We start from the raw sequence: 25,433 nt of genomic DNA, 5'->3' as shown, positions 1-25,433 counted from the left end.
GGGAAAGGAAAAGCAAGATGATTACAGACAGATGAGAACAAAGATTAAAAAACAACCAGCAAAAATTGGGAGAAAGGTTTATAAATCATACTGAAAATCAGATAATGGGGATAAAAAGACAATGCGTGTTAATTATGGCACGGTTTTTTTGACACACTTTTTCTTAAGTGTAGTAAACTTATTGAGCAGTAAAGAAATATTAGTATTGTTTAATTTTGATTCTACCATTAAATCACTAGAGAAAGAGAAAAAAATCCTAACTTTTGTCAGCACAGTTTTAGTCTTTGGAGTTCCACTTCTTTGGCTAACTATCCCTTAACCACTTGTAAATGCTGGAAATTATATATGTTGATCCTAGACTAATATCCCCTCCCCAAGTCTCTAATATACTTTAACACAGCAAAACTGTAAGAAAATTAACCATTTGTTTTAAATGGTTAATCAGATCACCTCAGGGTCACTGCAGCATTCTCCTCAATGTTGTAGTTTCTGCCTGACTAAGTGACGTTTTGGAAAAGAAGGGCAGAAAAATATTTTGCAGGCAATCACAAAGCATCCCATCTGGCTTTTTATTATACAGTTCTGTGCCCATTTTTGACAAATCTATTTCCTAATGGAGGACCCATAATAGCTATATAGACAAAAAAGAGTCAAACTGATACAGCTGTGAGCATTTAAGTGCTCTATTTTTTGATTGTGAACCTGGATAATACCGAAGTTGTAAAAATCACCTGAAACAAAATGAACCACAGGAACAATAAACAAACGAACTACAGCTTTCTTGCTAGTTTAAAAAGTACTGGATTTACCATTATGACCTAATGTATCTCTCTAGGTATATTCCTCTTCTCTTCATCATTTATGTAAGACCAGTTGCCGTGACAACTAAATGAACTGTTTTAATAAAGCAATGTCACCCTATATTTTAAATACTGCATGTTCCTGAGACAAAGAAAGCCACCCCACAACTCCAAAGATACAAAATAATATAATACAAAAAGAAGCTAAGGAAAAAATAAGAAGAATCCTGCAGACTGAATGAATTTTGCATGGAAGTGGTATTTCTGGTCCACAACTCCAAGCACAAGCTTACTGCTTATTATAAGCTTTATTACCAATACCTCCTACATCCATAACTTCCTTCTGCGTCCCCATGGCAAACCGATCAAAAGCTGTGTCTCTTAATTGGACTCATATAAAATAAGCAGAACATAATGCACAAAGCAATGCATTGTGAACATGTAGTCTTAAATGCTGAGAGCTCTATACCTACTGAGACCATGGCATCAGTTAAAATCTCATGTGAGGTAGTGATGAAAGGCTCATGAAATGCCAAGGGAGAGCAGATCCTGTACATCTGAGCAAGCAGTCTTCAAACAAGACTACACAGATGGCCCAAAGGAGGTATGTCTCTGCAGGATCAGGCCCTTGCAGTGTAAGTAGCAATCCTAAAGTTTACTCGTCATTACAGAGACATGGAAGCGTATTGACCTAGAGCCTGGTGCGAAATTCTGGGAAGGAAAATGTGAACATCTTGATTCACTGGAGTGAAATGCTAACTCTCTAAATTCCTTCTGCATGTTGGCATTCTTCAGAATACCTTCTGCTGGCCTGGAGTAACTTCTACCTATTCCACAAAGTTATCCAGACCACTAACAGTTAACAGAAAATGTACAAAAGAGAACAATCACACATTGTCAAGGGAGGTGAAATTAAATATCCCAACAGACATTCCTGTTCATATGACATTCTGGCCAACCGGTTTCCTCAGACACAACAGTGATAACAATACAATTAGTTTCACTATTAATGTTAATTCAGTGGGAATTTAACGGAATAAATAGTTCAAATTAGCAATTTCTTTTAGGAATTCTGGCCTGGCAAAAGTAAGATCTGTCTCTCTGTAAAGTGACAACAGACAGCTTAAACTTCAGGTTTGCCTCCTCTGCAACACTAGGCATCACATTACTAACCCAGAGCTAGGTAATCATTCTCCTGCCAACCCTAATGAGTTTTCAGTTACCTAAGGGGGCTTCAAACTAACGAGTACAGGTAGTATTAGCAGCAGCGCAGCCACTGCAGCAGGGTGTTCGCAAAGGACTGGTTTATTTGCCTCAGAAGCTGATCTTTTGTGCTGCCACATCCAGACAGCGCCTGGGACCCAGACCAGCCAGCCAGCAGCTAGTTTGGGTACGTCCTGCTAAGATGCAGTTCTGGCATGGCTTCAGCCTAGTTTTCACTTGTGCGACAGTGACTACACTGAAAAACAGCGCTTGGACTACCAGGATGATTTGATTAGCGGCACAGCATGACTGGATTAGCAGCTGATGCACTGTGTTAACTCAAGTTTGAAGTCTCTCGCCACTTCTCTATTGCATTACCAATTTAAACATCAGTAGCACTTGTTCTTCAAAACAGGCTCCCAAAGGACTAGCTGACTCAAGTGAAAAGCACCACTCCACAAAAGTAGAGGTTTTTGTGGGTGAATGAAGTTAAGGTGCCAGTAACGCTTGTGTTGGGCTTACAGTTAACACGTCAGTGAAGACAGATTCTTATTTGACACACATACACTCAGAGTTTATAAGATTTTTATGTTCTTTTCTTTCCCCCATAAAGTATTTATTTTCTGAAGTACTTTTAGAACTGTGTAATTGACACCATGTTCCTGATTTTACATGGAAGGCTGCTTTTTCAAGATATTTTGAAGCATAAATTCTGCACAAACTATTTCATATATGTTTTTTTACATTTAAAAGCATCCCAGACACATTACATATTCCTGAGCAGGAATCACATACAGATTACCTAGTTTAGAATAGTTGTTACAGGAGTTTTATGTTCAAAGTTTCCATCTTTCACTCCTTTGCAACTGTGAAAGAGTTAATCTCACATCTTAATAAGTGAGTTTGCCCTTAATAAGAAAGCATTAAAGCAAGTCTACAATAATAAGCTAAATGAAGGCCATTCTTTTGCCTTTTGTCAATATTTTCATAGCGACAAATAGATCAAAACCAATATATTTTTAAAGGTTTTTATTTTTTCCCTCTTCGTAAATCATAAATGCTTGGGTATATTTAATTTCAAAATGAGTTCCCTGTGGATTAGGCTAACATGATAGATTAAAAAAACCTTCTCAAACCCTGCAACATCTTAGATGGAAAAGTACACAAAATGTTCTTTTGCTATTTCCCTTGCTCATTTTCTGGGTGTTCCTCTTTCCTGTACACCTGAAGACCGAGCTGCCTGCACTAATCAATGAAGTTTCATAGTTCTACTCTGAGACTTCAGAACACTATAACACTTTTTTTTTTTTAATAAATGAACAATTTTAGACTATATTCAAAAGAAGATACTCAAATGCCTAAATATTTCCTACACCACACAGATATAGCTGGCATATTCATGCAGGAAAGAGGTAGAAAATTCCCTTCTGCAAGATGAACTCAGCCCTTGAAAAGCAGGGGGCATACTTGTGTTTTGTGACAGTCTGCACAGGCACTACTTGGTGTCTGTTTGTGGGAGAAGGGTTTGAAATGCGTCTGAAGACCCAACAGACTGTTACTCTTGAGTCTGTACCAGTTTTAAACCTTTCTAAGCAAAGTCAGAAGACATTTCCATGTAAGGGCACCGGCCAAATTCTGAAAATATTCCTCTGCAATACTTCCTTGTCAGAGGAGATTTAATTTGCAGACTTGAATGTCCTTTCACCTGTCCTTCTGTCCTTACTGGTTATATACAACCAAAGACTCCACAATGAAATGCGAGTACAGCTGTTAACAACCACTTTAACATACAGAGGCAAGCCTTTTGTTAATGTAACAGGTTGGGGCTTGGCTCCCCCCCCACATTAAATCTGTTTGATGGTAAGTCCTTTTCCTGGAAACAGCTTTTGTATAAACTGTGAACTCTGGTCCAGTTGTGGATGGAAGTGAAGCCAGGAGTGGCAGCAGTGGCAATGAGACAGCCTACAGATGGGGTTATACCACGGCCACAATGCAGAGGCGAGGTCCAGGCTGGGTCACATCGCACTTCATGCAGTTGAATCAGAGAATGGAGACTTAAAACTAGATGCAGAAGTGACAGAACAAGCCTTCTGTTCGACAATCATCAACTCTTGCAGCTGGCCCCAGGCAGCTGTGATGTCTGCCAGCACATCAGGAGAATGCCACGAAAACAGTCTGGGATCACCACTTCCTTAGGGGTTTGGTGCCCCACCTAACCCTCGTTCAAAGTGAAAGTGTCCCCTCCAAAAATTTTGCAAGAGCGGTAAAAGTAGTGACAAATTACTTTCAAATGGCATCCTAAGTTTTAACAAATTTCTTTGAAGAGAGGGGCAGGCATGCAGTGTGAACACAAAATACTGCATGCTAACTGTCAGAGAAACAAAAGTCTGAGACGTAGCTCCAAACAACTATGAATTTCAGCTTTAGCATGGACACAGTTTTGGTTACTAACCACGTATTTGAAACAATTGAAGTGGGGTTTTTTTTGTGTTTATTTTGGAGCTGTCTATTTTTAAGGTCACAGTCCCTGCTAAGGGAGGAAACTGTGTCTCTAGGGTATTGGGAATTAAACAGAGGAAAGAAAAAGGCACAGAGAAAGTAGCTGCCTTACAGAGAGAACTCAAATGTTTTGTTTCCTTCCTTGTTCAGTCTGTAGTCACAAATGAACTTTACAGAAAACATTAACTCATGTTTTTTTAAAAAATGAATGTAATTCTGAATTTCACAGGAATGCTTTTTTAACTTTTTGCCTCCTGGAATCCCTTCTGATAAACTGCAATATAAAGGGACATTACCACTTGTCAATCGGCTTTTACAGCTTCAGAGGTTAGGATTACCGCTCTCCTGACTGTGGTGACTTACGGCATGGGACCTACGTGAAGCCACATGTTTTGTGCAGGCAGTGTTCTGACTTGGAGACACGAATGAGGAGGTGTGGGGAAGGTAGCAAATGTTTTGAGAGCCTTGGAAAAGCCAGAAATCAGCTACTGCAGAGGGCACGTATTGCACTGAGATCACAGACTTCTGTGCCAGGAACCAAAGGAAACCAGTGAAGGAATGGGGCAGGAAAGGATGGGAGCATGCGAACAGAGAGGCTGTGAAGACATCCACGGCAATTCCATCATAGGGAAGCGCAGCACCTACACCCATCAGCCTGCAGTCTGCTCTGTCCCTGCTCGAGGAGATCACGCGAGATGTTACCACAGCAAAGCTATACTCCACATCTGACAAAAGGAATTCACTCCAGAGTCTTAGGTGTTAAATAATGCAAAGAAGGATCAAAGCCAGTAGCTATATGAAAAGAGGCTTCTTTCAGAACTTAATTGCTCATTTGCAAAATACCAATGCTATTTATTTAAGCAATCATGACCTTTTTTGATGCACTGGTAATGTAAATGCTCATGTGTGGGCGTCAGAAGAATATAATGATAATAAAATACTAATACCTTAGATCAGAAGTTGCCCAGATTATTTGCTAGGATAGCATCCCTACAGAAATATAGCTGTATTATACCTCACCGAGGCAGAGGTTACAGCTGTTTCCAATTCTGTCCCAGGCTCTGGATTTGCAGAAGAGAAATGCATTTGGATTCAGATGTCTTTTTCCTGATGTGCGTACCATGAGAAATACACCAAGATTTTGGGAATCCCTCCTTTTAGCTGAGGGTGTAGGGTGGGGGGGTAGATACAAAAGCTCTACAGAGTGGAAAAATATGGAAGAATTTATCCAAACTATTCTTACTGTTATTTTGCTTCAGAAAGGGTGCACTCGATCTCATGCTCAGGCACTCTAGTAAGAAACCATCTTTTGTTTCAGTCAGGATTCTCAAATTCGGGGCATTAATAAAATTGAGACAACAGCCCATGACAATACAAAATCATTTTCTCTTCAGAAATTGTCTTGTAGATATACACACATTTTATCTTTAGACGATATCTATGTGTTCCCGTGCAGCCTGACCTGAGTAGGGTCCATACCCACACCCTACTTTCCAGTGACACGAAAGAGCTACATAGCTTTTTCTTTCAATCATCTGCATAGATATTCTGTAATATACATTAATGTAAGTATGCAAAACTACAGATCAGAACCGACTGCTACTGGTGTGAGGGAAAACTGTGTGACATCTCAATCTCATTTAAACACATTAGTAGGCTTTAATAAAATCAAGCAATACTGTTAGCTATATTAGCACAACTAAGCAGTCCTTGAGGTATAAGAGAACTGTGCATGCTAGAATGAGAGCATCAGTAAATTTAAGAGCTAATAGTATTAAAGCCATATGGTTACCACATTAAAAACCAAGCTTTTAAGAGTTCAGGAAGGAGATTAAAAGCCTGTAAAGTATATTTAGATACTGAACATACAAGAACTAGGTGTGTGTTTTGGGACTTGTTTTATTTAAATTCTGCTGTAATCAATACATATTTTGGAAGGCAATGAGAAACTCCTCAATCAGATTATGTTATTCAATGGAGTCTGAACATGAGAATATTCCTCCTGATGTGCTGGGGGAATGTAGGCTTATCAAGAAGGATGTTCTAACTGAAACATGCAAATAATTAACCCTGAAAGAATGTGGAAGCTGCACAGAGAGGAAGGGCACTGTGTTACACTCGACCAAAACCAGAATGCAATGCTGAGGGACTACAAAGTTTTCCAGAAATTTAGGCTGTGGCAGGATATTCTAACTAAGCATACCTTGCAGGAAGGTACTATTTTTGATTTGCTAGCCTTCTGAAAGAATAAACACTTTAAAAAATGTGATCAGCGTACTGTGTTTTTAGAAATGTTTCTTAAAAGTATGCTTTAAGTACAAAGGAGCAGGAAAAAAAAAAATCTGTTCAAGTGAAAGATCACTTTCTCAACTTCTTAATGCACATTAGGTGACTTACCAAAATACTTCTTTTTTTTTGAGTTAAGACTACTTCTAAGTCTTCCTTGTTTGCTTTGACATCGTATCTGGAATAGACAATGGTAAGCAGACTCTGGTTTGCATGTTATCAGTGAATCTGAAATAAAGAAAATAATTTTGTTCAGAATTACTTTTATTCTCCATGCCTCAAGGAACACAAGTCCAACTTCCCTACTGACACATCTGAAAATCCCACTGAGCTGTCAAAGACAACATCCCAACACATCAGAAGCCAGTGCCAAATGATTCCATACAAGATGGATGTAAGTGAAGGTGATTTTAAAATAAGGTCTCATTTACAAAAGCTTCTTCCTCATAACACTTACAATTCAGCTGATATCCAGGAATAACTATGAAGCTCACTTAATTTTTTCTTTTTAGGTCTGTTTTCAGTGGCATGTTGTTCAAAATATGACCATTGTTTAAACAAACTGGAAAATTTTCTATTTCTGACTCTCAGATTTTCATTGTGACTATTTCAAAAACTCTCCCTTATGAAAGAATGCCACATTTGCATTTATGAACAACATGTCTCATGCACTTTCATATTGATTGGAATACTTCAATAAAAGCTAAAAGCTTTAGGTTTTTGCAGCTGAATCTGGTGAGCATGTAATGCAGCAACCCAAAGTATCAATATAATTAAGCTCTGTGGCCTTAATTTTATACATTAATAACCTGATCATTATTTTTACCAAAATCAAGAAAAAATCCACATGAGTTTAAAATAGAATAATGAGTCTCTGCCACTGCACAGCAACGTCAAGCCTGTATGGAGATAATACAGTATTGTGATGATCTCTGCAACAATTATGTAACTTACCTTCTGGTTTTCATCATCAACTGTTTTCTTAGTTGTCCTAAGATCCAATAAAAGTATGTGAAACAAAGAAATCCTGTTGCACTGAATGTGAGAAACTAATGGGTGGGAAAAAATCATCTACCTTTTACACTATGCTTTGTTATCTAGAAATAATCCCAAATTGCCCCTCAGGACTGTTCAAGGGTTCTACCAGAACTGTTCAGTGCATTTATCATTACATCACTGAGTTGCAAAATCCAATCATGGAGATAATAATGTTTGCTATGTTTGTAATTACTCCAAGCATCTTGGTACCAAAACCAAAAATACACCATCTTCCTATGTTAGAAAATTGTTGAGAAGGTAGTTTTAACTTCAGGAAACTAGGACCACTCCTGTTAAATAGGACACATTATAATTACGGTCTTTTCTGTTGTCTTCCACAAATCTTGCTTTGAGGAAGACCTGGTACCAAAATCTACACTCGGAAATTTTAACCATCTTCTGTATATATGCCTCTTCAGACTGTTATGCAGAAATACATTTTCTCATTCTTCCTGCATGACAGCAGTACAAATAATCTACTGCTGACACAAGCAGCAGCATATCCAACAGTGAAACAGCCTGTAAATGTCATTGCCAAAATATCTTTTAATTAAGAAGGAAAGCACACCCATGATGAAATCTGATTTACGTTTTACTGCTTTTAAAACTTCACAACTTACTAATTTCAAGTAGTGATGTGCCTACCATTTTGGTAAGGAAGTATCAGCTTTTTAACATATCATCAGCCAGCAGCAGTTGCTGTATTATTCACATATTTTTTCACCTTTTCCAAGTTATAGCTCATTAAGAAGTTTTGATGATGCTTGTTATCTTGAAGAAGGTTAAATAACACTACAGCAAGAAAACAGAACTTCTCTTGTATTTCTGCATTTCTAAAGACATAAAGTAGTATTAATAAATACTCTTAATAGCAGCTGCTGTAATTATTCACCAAAATACAAGGAAAAAAAATGTTCTTCTACAGCTTAAAATGTATTAAAACCATATACAATTAGCCTGGTTGTGTCCTTCAAGTCAAAGGGAGTAAACCAGGAAGCTGAGTTCTCTGGCATAATTCATGATACAGTTTTCATTAAGCACCTGCTGCTGTAGGTAGTGAATAGGCACAACATTTGTTATTCCTCAAAGCACTGCACTAAAAATGCACATATGAATTAAAGAATCATACAAAGTTATGTGTGTATGTCTAACTAGGCTTGCCCCCATGCAGAGAGAGATTAGTATATTCCTCGCCTGGACTCTTGACAGTTCCCTATGAACAGTTACGGTCTGGCTACAAAGAGCAAAACTCTCTGCAGGGTGCTTTACTGTGATTTTATTTTCAAGGGAGGAGTAGTATTTAGACTTGCTAATGACATTTTCCAGAAACCACTTTGGATACATTCTTTCCCTCCCCAAAATTATTTTTATGATCATCAGTACAAATTAGGCTCCCAAGAATAGACTGCTTTCTTACATATACAGCGTCAAATTGAACAGATCAAAATACAATATATTTTCTTTTCTTCATAATTTTTTCCTACAACGTACATAGATGTATTTGTGTAAATCTGTACTGCAAACATTATTCTATTATTTTAAATAATAAATAATATTTATAAAATATAAAAAAAATAGTGACAACTTTCTAAATTATAAATTAAAAATAAAATCAATACTCGGCTTTCACCATCAAACCGATCACTTCAAACTGCTCTGCTTCTGTAAGGAAATTACAGTTTTATGCTGCCAGTACTGAGAATCCAATATGAGCCTGATTCTTTGCACATAAAATGCTTGGCCTTTGCTCCAAACTCTCAAAGCCAGCAATGTTCTGGTTATCTCCTTCACATGCCATGTGTGTCCTACAGCACATTAAGTACCAGAACTTCTTGCCTCCCTGAGAAAAGGCAGCACCAGCATTTATATCGTATTTTGTCTGCCTACAAACAAGTGCTAATTTAACAGATTAAACAGGTTTTCTCTAACGGTAACCACAATCTCCATATTGCAATGCCACCAGGGATTTCTTTCTGCTTCACTCTATCCAGAGTTTTACTGTGTTACTATCCATTATAACCAATGTACATTTATCTGTGCACATATACATCCATAAAGTAGTATGCTCTACGTTTTTATCCTCTGAAATATGAATTAAGGAATTGTCTTTAGCTGACAGTCTACTCTTTTGTCTGTGCATTACCAGCAAAAGCATAACAATGCTCAATGGATTTCAATAAAGAATTAACAAGAGGAATGAAAAATATTTCATGTAGTTCCCTTTCTTTATATGCACAATAAAATCAGGTGTGTCTTCTCGGTATTCATGCAGATAGACACTGTTTTCATACAGTTATAAATAATCACTGAGATTATCACCACAGAAAGAAGTTAGCAGGGAACAAACACATAAAAAGACTTTCTGGTTTTGTTTAGTTATATACTGTATTTCACAGCACTTTTTCCTATCATAAGTCAACCAGTTAGACATTGCTCAAAAAAACCTTGTCCAACAACAGCAGGAAAATAAAAGAAGCCTTGGAATTGCTTTGTCAAAGAAACTAAAAGCAGACCAAAACAGGGCACAATACTCAAACGATGTTATATTAGAAATGATATACCAAATTTTACCAGCTGGAGGAAAAATGGCAAGCTAAGCATATCCCTTTAGCTCTCCCATTTTGTTAATTCTTCACTACTGCATGTGCCTACAAAAGACTTCAGCTGAATTCCAGTTTAATCTCTCCCTAGACTATCCTGGAGACATTACATTTAAATATGTTCTCATTTTCTTCATGTCATGTTAAATGTTTCTTCCCTGGAAGTGCAGTGTGTTGTCCTGAGAGGGTAATACAGGTAACATTTAATATATAATTGTAAAATAATAGTAGCATTTATCAACTCTGAATTCCACCAGAACAATTAATTCTCACAGAATATACCCACCTAACTGAGGCCACAAGCTCTGGGACTCTAAAATGCTGCAAACCATTTTTAGCTCCAGCAGCGGGGAAGGAGGAAAGGCAAGAGAAGTCAATTTGTGTGAAGACCGGTGACTAACCCAAGCCTCTGTCCTGGTTCACACACTTGCCCTTAGAACTTTCTCTCACTCTCTCAAAAATATAGTGTTTGGGTAATCACAAGGAAGCAAGAAAAACTATCTATCTATAAAACGTATTTAAGTTTCCCTTTCGTTGGTATCTAATTTTTCAGCTGCAGTTTTGCACTGAGCATTCATTAATTCAACAGCAAAACAATGGAAGAACTGCAAAGTCTAAAAGGAAGACTTTAATTTCCATTTTCTTTGTTTAATCATTGATAAAAATATCCTTGAAGTAGACACTTAATAGATACTAAAAGACCTGTATTTAGCTCCAAGGATGTAGATGAAATATGTAAACTAAATGATGCACCACCGGATGTGTACCACTAACGCAAGCATAACCTTAAAAAACACAAATTCTGCCTAAAATCTAGAAAAACTCAGTTTACAACAAGATCACCGTATTTGGTTTTTACTAGCTAGTGGTATACACTGCTTTCCCCTGAAATATTGCTGGATTTTCCAGAATCCTACACTGAACTAAATGGATGCTTTACCACAAAAACTCTAACGAATATTATGTCAGCAAGTGTCACTGGAGTAGTGCAATGCACATAGAACTTGTGTTCTCATCTCTGCTTCTGAATTGTACTCCTGCCCTGAACAAGAAGAATGCATGTGACAAAATTCAATGCTCTTTGCACTTTTCACCAGTAACACAACACATGAATGACCTGAGAAGGTTAGGCATATGACTAAAATCACACATGTGAGGGGTTCTCCACATCTGAGAGAAGCCTACGCTGACCAGTCAACAAAACACCACCGAAGCCTAGTTAAGAGGAAAACAAACACTCTTGCAATGAGTGTACCTGTCGCTCAAATCCAGTTTCCACTTCCATCAGCAAGAAAAGCCAGCTATGGTGGCCTACATGCTGGTCTGTATGTAAGAGCCTAGAAAACCACATCCTCTTTGCTTCTGCCTCTCTCAGAGGCTGCAGATTACCAGCACTCAGCTTAAAAAGCTGGGAGGCGTGAGACCTACAGCTCACAACCGGTGCTGGGTGGCCCAAGAAGGACACAAACATGAACTCTACGGCGAGTGGCTCAGAAAGCACGTTCATACACACTGGACAGAAACACGATCTTTCTAAAGACCCAAAAGGATCTAAATATCCACCTTTCTTTTGGAATTTGTTTAGCAGTCCTGTAAAGCCTGAAAATCACTCCTTTACACAAAAGCTAATCAATGAGCACATGTGGTAAGATGCTCAGGTTTGCTCACTTCTTACTGTCAGGCTAAACATCTTATCTTGAGCCCTGACACTCAACAAAAAAAAAAAAAAAGCCTTCCTACACTTAGATGCACATTTTCTTCCAATATTAATATGTTAATGCAGAACAGTGCAACATGGATGAACATTTTTTTTCAATTACTAAAGCAGAAAGAAGTTTAAGTATCGAAGGTTTTAAGTTTAAACTCATTGAACTTTTAAGTTTATTTATCTAAGCAGAGAGAAATCAGAAAACTGTGAAATAAACTATAAATATTTTCAGTAATCAAAATGAACTAACTGACATTAAGTAGGGAAGTGAAATTTCTATTTTGTTTTAGTATGCAATTTTAATATAACACCTACGTAGGATAATATTTGAGAGTTCATATAAATATTTTAACATTCTAAATTGCACCTTTACTGAATTGCACATAATCACATTTATTACTTTAATAGTTTTTACTGAAACAGAAACCTAGTAAACATACATCTCATTTCAGTACCTTAAAGCAATAACAGAGCTGTACCTTTGCCTGCACTCTATGTCCATCTCCACCGTGCCCAGGACCATTTACAACTGCAAATGACTCCTTAAGCTATAAATGCACAGTAAGACACATAAGTGGCTGTATGACTGAAATGGCCTCCGGAAGGAGGATGCAAAATCCGAACTGTCAGCCTCCAACTCTTTCTCAGTGACACGGAGGCAGAGTCCCACAAATAGCTGGGAAGTTATATTAAGAGGTTGTGTGATGTCCTGCCAGGGTCTTTACTAGGCTTCTAGACTACAAAGGTCATATATTATTTATTTATAGAGAAGGAGGATACTGTACAAACCATCTGAGGTTTTAGGAAGCTTGTACTTCAACTTAAAGGATTCTGTGAAATAACGCAATGTACATCATATTTTGAGAAATGGCATTAAAGTACACCTATCACTGAAAGGCTTCCTCTTTAACTAGTATGTGGTCTTGATTCAAGAAGAAAATTGAGACGTGCTTAAATCTTGCTCAGCTGGGACAGACCTTACCTTGTTTTGTGGTTTAAAAGAAATTTACAGGAAACTTCCATCTCTTTTAGATAGACTGAGCAGTGCCAAGATGACAATTCCTCTTATTCTGTGTTTGTAGAGTGTTTAGCACAGCTATATCTTTTTTCTCTACAGATAAAATTGCTTTGTCTTCTGCATTTGCACAGCACACTGTATGAGTCGTTTAAGTATAACCACTACGAGTCCATCCTCCTCAGCTCTAACATACATCACTTAATCATAAAGACGTTGGTAAGATTTGATTCTCACCCCAGTTCTGCCAGTAACTGCAGTTGCTTGGTCAAATCACTCCCGCCTTGCCTCTGCCCTCCTGGGACCAGGTAGTAGAGCACTGATGTTTGCCAGACAGCTGTTGTGTGGCTTAATTATCTGCACAAAGGAAAACAGAATTACTGCAAATTGTTGTTCAAGGACTTGAAATGCATGCCATGTCTGTCAATAATGTCAGCAAATCAATCAGTGTTTTGAGTACACACAAATACAGGCTGTTCTCTAAAAAATAAACACCTTTTTCCCTTTTTTCAGTTAAAGAAGGGACTAAAGTAGTCTTCAGTCCTGTAGTGAACCCTGTCTTCCCTCCCACTCCACTTATTAACAGCCTGAAAAACTACAGCATATTGTGCCTCTCTCTCTAGACACTGTTTTTATTTTAACATTACTGATTTTCAAATTTGACAGGGCCTTTAATAAGACATAATAGGAAAGCTGAATGTCGGTCCCAAGAGTCAGAAAAACACTCCATTTTAACCTGTCTGAAATGCAGCAAACAGCTTCAAGAAAGAAAATGAACAGACAAAATTACTTAAGTATTCTGCATTAAGATACTTCTACTGTATCAGTACAAACCTTGAGCATACACAAGACATATGCTCTCTGGAAGACGCATAAAGTCACTGATTTTAGAAGTTTATATTTGAGATTTTGTGCTTAGGATGCATTTATTTTGAATATACAGTATTCAGCCAATTCAATGTAGAAATAAACTGATCTCCTACCTTATCTGAAAAATACAGCTATTGGTGATCTTCCTAATGCGGCAAAGCTGGTCATTGCCAGCCCACAACTATCTCATAATGGTGGGTTTTATGGTGTCCTTTTACGATGTCTTGATGGGCAGTATCATTTCCTGAATGTATTGATCCTCACAGTTTCTTTCTGGCTTCTGCACGACAGGAACACATCGTGGGAATAATGATTCCCATTTTTTACCTCTTTTGGCATCTCAAGCTACTTTTGACATTTCTTTTGATGGGTTCCATCTTTCTCTGCCAGCAATGTACTGTCCATGGCATTTTCTTACACCTCCTCTCCTGTTGTCTCTCTTCCTCTCCAACATTATGATGGCTTTTTATACCTTCTGTTTCTTTCCCCTTTACTGTTGGCCTCTTAAAAAAAAAACTTACCAAAACCCAGAAACTTGTTTTGTTTAAAACACTGGATTAAGCTTGAGCATTCAGGTTTATTTCCTTCTCTATTTTCCAGTGCTAAAAGCCCACCACTAATGTCAGATTTTCAAGCAAGCTCAGCACCATCTAGTTCCTCCTCCAGCTCTTATGGTCAGATATTGGAATAGCTCAGGGCCAATAGAGGTCAGCATTTTTGGAAGCCCAGCCTTTTGTTCTGCTGTCAAAACAGGACTTCACAATTTCTGACATTCTGGCCCTCATCTTTCGGTGCCCCAATATGTGAAGTGAAAAGGGAAAAAAAAAAAAAAAAAAAGGTATTTGTCTTCTCCCAAGCTTTATCTTTGCATAAAAGGCATTCAGGATATACATGATCAAATACTGTACTATACACAGCTTGTCTTGAATTTTAACCTGGAACTCTACTGTAAGACTCATTTAAGAATACCACTGTTATGTTATGTAATATCATACATTATATTTACTACAATAATTTGTGAAAAAGAAGATTTGACATTTAAGACAGCTGAGTTTCAGTGGACTAAAATGTGCAAAGTCTGTTTGAATTAAGAAATCTTCTCAAAATGAAATCTAGTAAAGAAAAACTCCTACAGGCAGCAAGACACTATGGTGATTTAGTTAAAATCAGTCTCTCAGTATCATGATTTTGTATGTTTTTTCGGCTGGTCGTTTGGTTTTGCAGGAGTAATCTTAGCAGTCTGCAAAATTGGGTGATTAAATTGTAATTTTCATACTTTGCTCTTTCCATTGCTTTCCATTTGAAGCTCTTAATGTGTTTTACAAACGCCGGAAAGAGTTCTTTTTATTTAACAGAAGATGCTACAAAAGGGTGACTGTGTATTTGTCTATTTAAGTAGTATTTAAGCATTTATTATCCCATTCTAAGGAGATCTGGTGTCTCAATATTTAACAGATTGATGATTTCTGTTTTTCCTATCTTCTTTAATTGCCAGGGTTGCTCACCACTTTTCCTCTCTTCTTCCTGCTTTTCTCTGCCATTATCACTGGAAAGCTGAAAATGGCCGAACACGTTTAGCTCAGTGAGATCCCAATTATGATCAGTGCTCTACACAAAATGAAGGCTATCCAACACAAATCAAATGATAGCAAAGTCAAAAGCACATGGTATTTATCAAGCAAATATTTTTCAAAATACCCAACCTGTTCCAGAAGTATTAGATTTTAGAAACAGAGAGGCACCTCAGGAATAACTTCCAGACTCAGCAAAGTACCCGAGCATATACTTAGTCTGAAACATGGCAGTGGAGTCAAACATGTGCTCAAATGTTTTCTTTAACTGGAACCTATCATGAGTTTTTTTGCTGTTACCAAATATTCCCATGCTTATAATTGATACAGCTGCTAGGACATAATTTGTCTTGAAGTACAGACTTTTTAGGTTAGTAGTTATTTCATTTACAAGGCTACCCTGTCCTGGGTTACTTAACTACCACACTTATCTAACTCCTAAAAATAAAACACATTTCAAAAATATAATCTCAATAATCCTTTACTGGCTTTGCTGTCAGATTCCATAAAGCATCCTTCCATCTTGAACTAGCAGGAGGTAGTTTCAAAACAAACAAAAAGGAAGGGGCTCTTCATAATACACGTGTTAAGCTGTGGGACTCCTTGCAACAGAGTAACATGGATGCCCGGAGGTTGCAGGGCTCAGAGGGAGATCGTGCGAGTTTACAGAACAGAAATCCACTGTGGTTATGAAATAGAAAGAAACTATGTCTGGCTGCATACATCTCTGAGATGGCTGAACACCAAGGGATTACTTAGTAGAAATCTGATATACAATTTCCTTGTTCTTACAGACTTCCTTAGGCATTTGGTTTTGGCCAGTGCTGAGGACAGGTGACAGTCCGAGCGGCTGGACAATCCACCCGCTGCTGGATGAGTCCTGGGACCCAGCTCACATGCTCATTCTTAGGCTCAGATGTTCCAGGCCTTCCTAAAGGGAACTCCTACCCCTTGAACACTGCTGTCGAGTGAATGATCAGCAACAGTTAAAACAAAATGCAAAGTATTACAGACTGAGGCTTAACAAAATCCTGTTTCAGCCTACTGGCTCACATTGAGCAAAAGTGTTTCAGTATTTTTCAGTTTTCCTGTTTTAAGGAAAAAACCTATCCATTTTTTTTCAGTTCCATCCAAAACTAAATAGCTCCAGATATAGTTTTAGAATAATAGATGTTTCATGGTTTTTAATGTAATTAATTTTTACATTCAAAACTAAATTTCAAACAAAAAGTTAATGACATTCAACAAAATCAAAATTGCTTTATTGATTACCTCAAGTTCTACCCATCAGTTACTAAGTTTAATGACTTTTCATTCAATTTGACCAGCAGCACAGATGTCCCCTAGTATTCTTATCTAAGAAACAGAGCAAAAACGATTGAATCTGTGAGAAAAAAACTCTTGCCTCTTCCCAGTTCCCACCTATTCCTATCAGAATCAGATGTAAGAAGAAATTCCATCAGAAAAGCTTTTCTCATGAGACTGCCAACTGATTCTGTAGCTTCAGCTAAATAACAGACTTCTGTGCACTTCTCTGAACAGATTCTCCTAATCACTCCTCACAGGATACAAGAACAAAATTAGATAAGGGGCGGGGGACGGGACTAAAGTAATATAGAAACTTCAAAGATCTGTATCTGCCATTTAATACTGCGTGAGCAGCCAAGTATTTATTTTCATCTTTTAGGTGGAAATTTTAAGATGCTGAATCTTGAAATGGATTATAATTGTGCCAACTGAAATTTCATTCAAATAGACTTGGCAATCAATTCCACCACTTATAATCCATAAGAAATGCTCTGGCTCCAGTGTAGCACAAAGGACGTAGTTACTTGGAAACATGCTTTCAGTTTCAGGAATGAAAGGCAAATTTTAACGTTTTAAGAAAACCACTGTATTGTTTAGATTGAAGGCTAGAATTTTGCCTCCTGTCTTTATTCTAAGCAAAGCAGCAGCTTCCTTAAAATGCTGAAAATTGCCTTGCATTATCAAAATTGAAAGCATGTTTATGCAGTTTTAGCTAGATGGGATTACCATCAAGGTGCATGGTCCCCACATACTGTTGGAGGCACAGGGTCATCCTAACCATGGTTTCTTTGGTTTCTCAAGTGTAGTGAGAGAAAAATCAAGCCCCTCTGAGCTTTGGGATCTAACCCATCTGTATATCATTTTCAATACTAACTTTCCTGTGGCTTAAATGAACCCTCCCACTATCTGCAAGAGGCTACTGGGATCTCTCCTATGAACTCCTTCCTTCTCCCTTAGCATGCTTCTTCGTGATGATCTCATTCTCCACTCATGTATCTTCACATTCCATCTGTAGGCCGATAACTCATAAATCTGCCCCTTCTTTCATGGCTTGTCTCATTTCATCTCATCCTGTCTCAGGTCTCTTCTTGGGTGTTTTGTTGTCAGTTATGAGTCACTGTAACTCAGGCTTAATTCATATCTGAAACCTTCTTCCCTCCCCACATTACTGTTCAATATCTGTTACTTAGGTCCAATGAATGCTGTGCCTCCAGGGGAAAAAAAAAAAAAAAAAAAAAAAAAAAACGGAAAAAGGAAGAAAAAAAAAAAATCAATTCCTGTTTTTGAACATTATCAAGGAAAACAAACTTTCAGGTCACAAGTTCAGGAACTTCCAACACGAAGGCTGTCAACTAAATCATCATAATTTCTTAATTTTTTTATTTTCTTCCTCCCCAGTGTCTCCATTGCATGTAGATTTTACAGCTGACATTAAACTAACCACTGCTACCTAGTCATTTTGCAGTAGGAACTGCTCATGCCTGGGCTGTATAATAGATGTAAAGCTGTCATTTTGAAACAAAGGCATCCAAACATCACCATCAACTTAACAGCAGCCAGGCATCACTGTCACCATGCAACACAGAATCAATGTTCAAAAAAAGTAACCAATGCTCCTGCACTTTCTGAAACCACTGCCTTGGTTACAAGATGCAGCAAACAGGAATGAAAGAAGTGGTTAACACAATTAACTAGAATAATCCCATATCACATTCTCCATTAGTATTTTGATACTAATTCTTCCTGTCCTCAATGCAGAGTGTTTTGGAATGGGAAGGACTAGGGATTTGAGAGTTTTGCAAAGTTTTCCAATATGGAAAAGTTCCTTTTAAAATGTCATCGTCTTCTAGAAATACTGTGATAATATACTGATTTTAAGTTTTTCAGGTCCCAAAATTACAGAAAATTTGTGAAATAGAAGTACTCTTTCTGTGAAAACCAAAATGAATTAAAATCTACATATCTTGAATACAGCAACACTTGTAAGTAGCTTTGTTATAATTGCAATTTATTTAGAAAATAGTGTATCGAGGTAGTCTTAGAAACATGAAAGGTTTGTAACGAGTATTAAGTGTAATTTTTTTCCCCAAAGAAGGAAAAAAAAAATCTTCCTTTCTGAAGTAGCTCATTACTTACAGTTATTCAAATCATATATAGTTGCAAATTTCTGAGAGGGAAATCTGACTTTTAGATTTTTCTTATTTTGAGGGAATTAGAAGCACTGGGATGATCACAGGCCAAAATTTGAAGTTAAGCCTATTTTCCCCATAACTAAGAGTTTTTAAAACATTAAGTAAGGTCGGTAATTCACATCTAAATTACTAGATGTTTGATTTGACCACCATCTTTGGGTACAGAATTAGGGCTTAATTTCAGGTTACATAATGTTCTCAGGCACTATTCTTCCTATCTATTGTCCATGAAATTTGTGTAAGGCTCATTTTTTCTGTCTTAGAGTGTTAACTCTTCTGAAGGAACTGCATAACTGAGTAGATAAACACTTTTAAATCTCAAGTGTACTTATTTTCAAAAGGTTTAGAAGTTAAAATTATTTAGATACAATTAATCTTATTACAGGAAAATAGTATCACTCTTCAAAGTTGAAGAGAAACCCTTCCTAAATCTACATTGGGAGGCTCTGATGGCAATTTCCTGTTCCTACAGAGAAATCTGTAGCTCCAAAGAGAGACTGAGGATGTTTCTGAAAGCCAATCCTCTCACTCAGTGTTCAAAAACACCTTTAAGAAAACAAGAGTTTTCAGCACTGACATTACATTTTGCCATGCTGCTGCTAGCAACTACTTGCATTGGAGGATCAATGTCACAAAAAAACAGCCAGTGAAGACAAAACAGTGAAATGAGAAGTACTACTAATGCTACATCATCACCCACTGGTCCCATGTGTTACATCTGTATTACGTGTGGCAAAACCTGGTCCTCTGTGATTTAATATCAATTTTGCATATGAGTTATCTGAGGCTCACTCAGATTAAGCAAACTGCATGAAGCCAAAGAAGCAGTTTGGTAGCAAAATTCAAAAAAAGTGCATCAATGCTGCCTATGAACACACTGCCAAAACCACGGGAATGCACACATAATAAAACACGAACTTGAATAAATACCTGGAAGATTATACAGTGTGTAGTTCAGGAATTAAAAAACCATTGAGTGACTTTGCTGTTTACTGATATTTGCTTTTCAGACTGTCACATATGGTATAACACTTAACAAGAGTGATTTTTTACATATTAGTGACATAACTGTTAAATATATACCCTTAGGAAGTATCTCTGCTTTTGTGGTTTTGTTTAAAATATGTAATTATAAACAACAGTTTGCAACATTAATTATAATAATTTAGTGACTGTAATGAGATAATGTAAGATTGTAATGACTATACAAGTAAAATGTTTTCTCTGAATACACTTTGTATTGATGACTTCTGCAAACACAACTCTTACCTTTACGCCTGTTAGCAATCCCATTTGCCTCAGTGAATTAATCAGCTGGAAAGGGACCTAGCTGGGTACAGTCAATATCTCCACACTATTATCAAATACAAAAATGTATGTAATTACTTGTTGCTATTAACTTATTAGTTTGCATATCTATAGCATGTCTGTCATCACCTGCTCATAAAGTGCTCTGAAAAGTAATCACACAATTGTTCTCCTTGCTTCAGACATGCATAACATGGACTACACCAGACTTGTACTACTTTTCCCTGTATGTACTCGTAAAACAAAAATGTATTTTCCTGTAATCTAGAAATTTACAACCTTCTAGATTGCCCTTGCCATCCGACTAGAAAGTCCCATTTCTGCACTGGGAAGAACTGCAAATGCCTTATTTCCTTTCAACTGTATACAGGACATATACACTATTTAAATCTCACTGAAATCCTTGAGGGCTGGCAAGAAGTACACAGGACCTTCTGTCATCTCTAGGAATCAAAATGAGTTTCATCCTCACTGTAAGCATAACCTAGGGCTTACATAGTTCCCAGGATCTAATCCCTGAGGTCAGTGGGCGTTTCATAGTGTGCCTTAGCCCATTAGTGGAGGACAGGCCGTTCACTTTGCTCCAGTGGTTCCAGAGAATCTGTTTTCTCCACCATTCCTCAGATGGCCATCAATGCTCTGAGTAGTAACAGATGGTAAAATCTGACTTAGCTAACAGCTGGGATGGAACATCCAGAAGCATTAATGTGTGTTGAACTTTGAACTGCAATTCGGACACACTACCTCTTCAACCCTAGCTTCATCTTTAAGTTGCGTGGTGGCATTTTGACTAAACAGCTTTAATCCTTCTTGTGACTTTTGCATTTATTTTATGTCTTTTTATCACAATCTTACAAGAGCTAACAAGATCATCTTCCTTCAAGCACGTAAACTGCAGAATACCCACCACACCGTGCAGCAGTTACTGGTATATATAACAAAAACACAAATACCTGAACAGCTTGAAGATTAGTCTTGAATGTCTTCATTTTGCCAGATGACTACTTCATCTTTTTAGGGGCAGTCTGAGACAGATACACTGTAACAGAAGAAAAAAAAAAAAAAGCTATCTGAGTATGAATTTAGTCTGAAAATGCAGAATAAACACAGCAAAAGCCAAAGCATCGTAAAACAAACATTTAAGTACTGTTACTCTCTACAGTCTGTTTTACTGATTAATGTGACATATCATGCAGAGCAGATAAACAAGAAACAGTAAACAAACCACGTCATTTCACAGAAAAGGACGGAAAATATTTGCGCTGTTCCTTTAAGCAGTGGTTTTGAACTTTTTGAACTGAGCTGCGCTCAAGACTATTGGCAGTACTTGACACTTTGCTGGATTTAGTGGCTTCTTTGTCAATCCCTCTCCTTCTCCCCTTCTTCAGTTGGATCAGAAAAGCATATTAGTCTGAGTGCAACAACTCTGTTATGATACACTGACACCTCACTGGCTTGGGACTACTCACCCAGAGTATACAGCAAAACTACACTCAAAACCTAATGAAAACTTTTCCTCTATCGGTTACTCAGGAACCGAGCGAATGAGAAACAAATAATTTGTTGCACACTGAGGTCAAATCATCTGCCATATAAACTGGCATAAGTTTATAAATTGCATCAAGTAGAGTGATGCTGTGCCAGTTCATACAAGCAGAATATTTGGTTGTTGCACATGTAAAAATCTCTGTGAAATACTTTTAAATTCATCAGAATAAACACCAGAAAAGCTTTTTCACTGCAGGTCAGTGAAGAAAGAAAACGTTTGTTCTGTTTTTGTGAAAGAGTCAATTCACTGACATTATCATTAAGATAAATCAACACACATGCACAAATATTGCAACTTCACATAGATCTGGATGAGAATGAAAATGTTACAGAATGTCCAAAGTATACCTCAGTTCTTCTTCTGTATTTTCTTTGACTCGTCTTATATTTCAAAAACCCAAACAAAAACATGCCTTCCCCTCTAATACCCTTAGACCTCGGGCCACTGAGAGCCTTTCTCCGGCTGAAGAAACTTGGATACGCCTCCTCAAAATAAAATTCTAAACATCAGATAAGATGCATTCTCCTTCTCACTGCCTCTTCCAAATCCTGCTAGCCTGTGCTACGGAGTGCACAGCAGACATATCTGGTGTAGGACTGAAACACTCTCTCGCTGGAGGTTACCTGGCTAGTCCCGTCATCACGTGCGTATGATAATTGTTTCTAGCCTGCTTGTGTCAATTTACCTACATCAGTTGTTATTGTTAATGTGCTGTCTCTATTTAAGGTTCACATTTATCTTAAAAAATAACAATGCATATGATCTGAGTTTTAACACTCCTTACTCTCATATCTACTGCAAGTGATTGCATTGTAATTACTTCTAAATACTGAGTATCTCCTACTTTCAAAAAACATCTGGATGAAAGTTAGTGGTCATTGAAGATAAGCAGCTCTACCAACCAGACACTACCACAATAGGCCCAAGTCCCAGGCTCCGCTACCCCCTTACTCTTCAGGTCTCTACCTCTCCTTATCATTCGGTATCGATTACAGCACACAGCAGACTGATGTGTTACGCAGTCAAAGGCCACACAGCAGCATACAGGTCTAATTCAAATCCAGTTCCAGTAGCAGAAGACTGACACGTTAGTTCCCAGTTTCAAATGCTGCTGTTCGCAAAGCCTTGCCTCTCTTGTAACAGCAGAATCTATGCAAACATTTCATATGAGTTCTGAAATGCATCTACTGTGCATGTAAAGTACTTTCCATAAAGGTATTCTTTCATTAAATATCGCTGAGCTTGAATATCTCATGAATATTGATACAAGCCTGAAATTTTCAAAACTTGGGACAATGTGATTTTAGAAGACACAATCTTCCCTAACAGTAATTTCTGAAGATTTTGGGTCCCTTTGAAGATTCCTGAAGCTGACTACCAAAACCTACTAATTATCTTCTACTCTTAAGGCAAGGTATATTGTGGGAAGTAATGGAGTGGCCACTATTTGGAAGAGATTAGAAGATTTACACATCACAGAATTACAGAATCACAGAATTATTATCAAGATTGGAAAAGACCTAAAAGATCATCGAGTCCAACCATCACCAATACTTCTCAGCTAAATCATATCCCTCAACACAACATCCAAACGTTTCTTGAACACCCCCATGGTCGGTGACTTCACCACCTTCCTGGGCAGTGCATTCCAGTGCCTGACTACCCTTTCCGAGAAGTAATATTTCCTAATGTCCAGCCTGAATCTCCCCTGGCGCAGCTTGAAACCATTGCCTCTAGTTCTGTCACTGTCTACACGAGAGAAAAGGCCGACCCCTAGCTCACTACAACCTCCCTTCAGGAAGTTATAGAGAGCTATAAGGTCTCCCCTGAGCCTCCTCTTCTCCAGACTGAACAATCCCAGCTCCCTCAGCCGCTCCTCATAAGACTTGTGCTCCAGACCCCTCACCAGCTTCGTAGCCCTCCTCTGAACGCGTTCCAGGGCCTCAATGTCTTTCTTGCAGTGAGGGGCCCAAAACTGAACACAGTACTAGAGGTGCGGCCTCACCAGTGCCGAGTACAGGGGGACAATTACCTCCCTGTTCCTGCTAGTAACACTGTTTTTGACGCAAGCCAGGATGCCGTTGGCCTTCTTGGCCACCCGGGCACACTGTCGGCTCATGCTCAGCCGAGCATCAATCAGTACCCCCAGGTCCGTTTCCTCCACACAGTCCTCCAGCCACTCCGCCCCAAGCCTGTAGCGCTGCCTGGGGTTGTTGTGGCCGAAGTGCCATCAGTAACATCCCACGATGTTCAAAACCATGTCCTTTCCCAGTAGCCAAATTCTGCCATTAGCAGCAAGTACATAATCTCACTAAAGTAAACTGTAAGGCTGGAGTGGAAAAGGATAGATAAAGAAGACTCTATGCACTGAGTAACTGCAGGGATTCTAAAGCTGAGGATCTAATAATTAGCCTTATCTCTATCAAGGTGCAGCAGAATAAGCTGAGAAGCGCAAGAATGCCTGACAAGGCCCTAGGGCTCTTCGCGGCTGCAGAGAAGCCTCATTGTTCTGGGGAATTTTAAGGACGATCTCACATGGAGAGAACATGAGAAATTTCTTTTTCCTGCTACACTGCTGATGTGGGTATCCAGAAGGCACATTTATCTACCTGCTTTTCACTTCATACAAGCCCCAGTGATGCTGAAGGTTCACTGCTGGGTTCCCCTGTACACGACTGCTCAGGCACAGTGAGCAGTAGGTGCACAAAGAACAGCCTCTGGTGCGGCCAAACTTCTGCTACCTTGTGGCAAGGAAGCTCAAGGGAAAACTCACTTTTAAGAGACATCTTCCTTGAAGTTCTTACATTTCAGTTTCTGCTTTGCACAAGACTTATTCAGAATACTTCAGTTTATTAATTCAAATATTTAGAGATTTATTGTTGATTATCACACATTCAAACAGTAGCTGACACTTCACCTTTCAAATTGAAGGAAATATCCAGGAAAATAAGGTGATTCTTTCTTCCCTATGTTCTAATACAAACTCAAACAAAACACTAGCAGGTAGGAATGCAGTCACACACTTGTCTTTCTCGGGATGACACTGAAGTGCTTGAGTAACAGGTTTATGGGACTCTTCCTCCAAAATCAGAGCAGTTTGTCTCTGAAACATGCAAATAATATGGCATCAAGTTGATAGCAATCATATATCACTATCTGTAAAGTTTCATCGTCCTTCTATTTTAAGACATGGTGGTAACTAGAATAGACATTATGTGACTGCTTCTTCCTAATGTTCACGATTGCTCCCCTTTTGCATTCATGTTCTGCTGAACAAGCAGGGCAAATGCTTTAACAGTGAGTCCTGACTGCAACGTCCTATGCAGCCATAAGGCTATTTTTCTACAAACAGCAAATTCTTGTTTTGCGGGCCATCCCTTCAACTGTCTGCAGGAACAGGGATCTCCGAGCGATCCCTGTTACAGCTATTTTCTGTGACCAACCACGTCCATATTCTCTGAAGAAAATAAACAAAGAATTAGTTAT

General features: G+C 38.2%; 1 long non-coding RNA gene across 2 annotated transcripts in view; it reads right to left on the bottom strand.

Moving 5' to 3' along the window:
* Window positions 1–13,335: 13,335 nt before the first annotated feature.
* LOC147602156 (uncharacterized) overlaps window positions 13,336–25,433 on the bottom strand; it is a 53,274-nt gene continuing 41,176 nt past the window's right edge. The window contains exons 6-7 of one of the 2 annotated variants that reach the window (XR_015260002.1): window positions 21,352–21,437; window positions 13,336–13,506 (exon numbers count right to left, since the gene is read on the bottom strand). This is a non-coding gene — a long non-coding RNA (uncharacterized LOC147602156). The remainder of the gene's footprint in view (window positions 13,507–21,351; window positions 21,438–25,433) is intronic. The other variant, XR_015260001.1, reaches the window with a different exon arrangement.

This window comes from Chlamydotis macqueenii, chromosome 1, assembly GCF_036417535.1.
Source record: "Chlamydotis macqueenii isolate bChlMac1 chromosome 1, bChlMac1.mat, whole genome shotgun sequence".
NCBI classification, from domain to species: domain Eukaryota; kingdom Metazoa; phylum Chordata; class Aves; order Otidiformes; family Otididae; genus Chlamydotis; species Chlamydotis macqueenii.
This window is presented reverse-complemented; position numbering and strand designations above follow the sequence as displayed.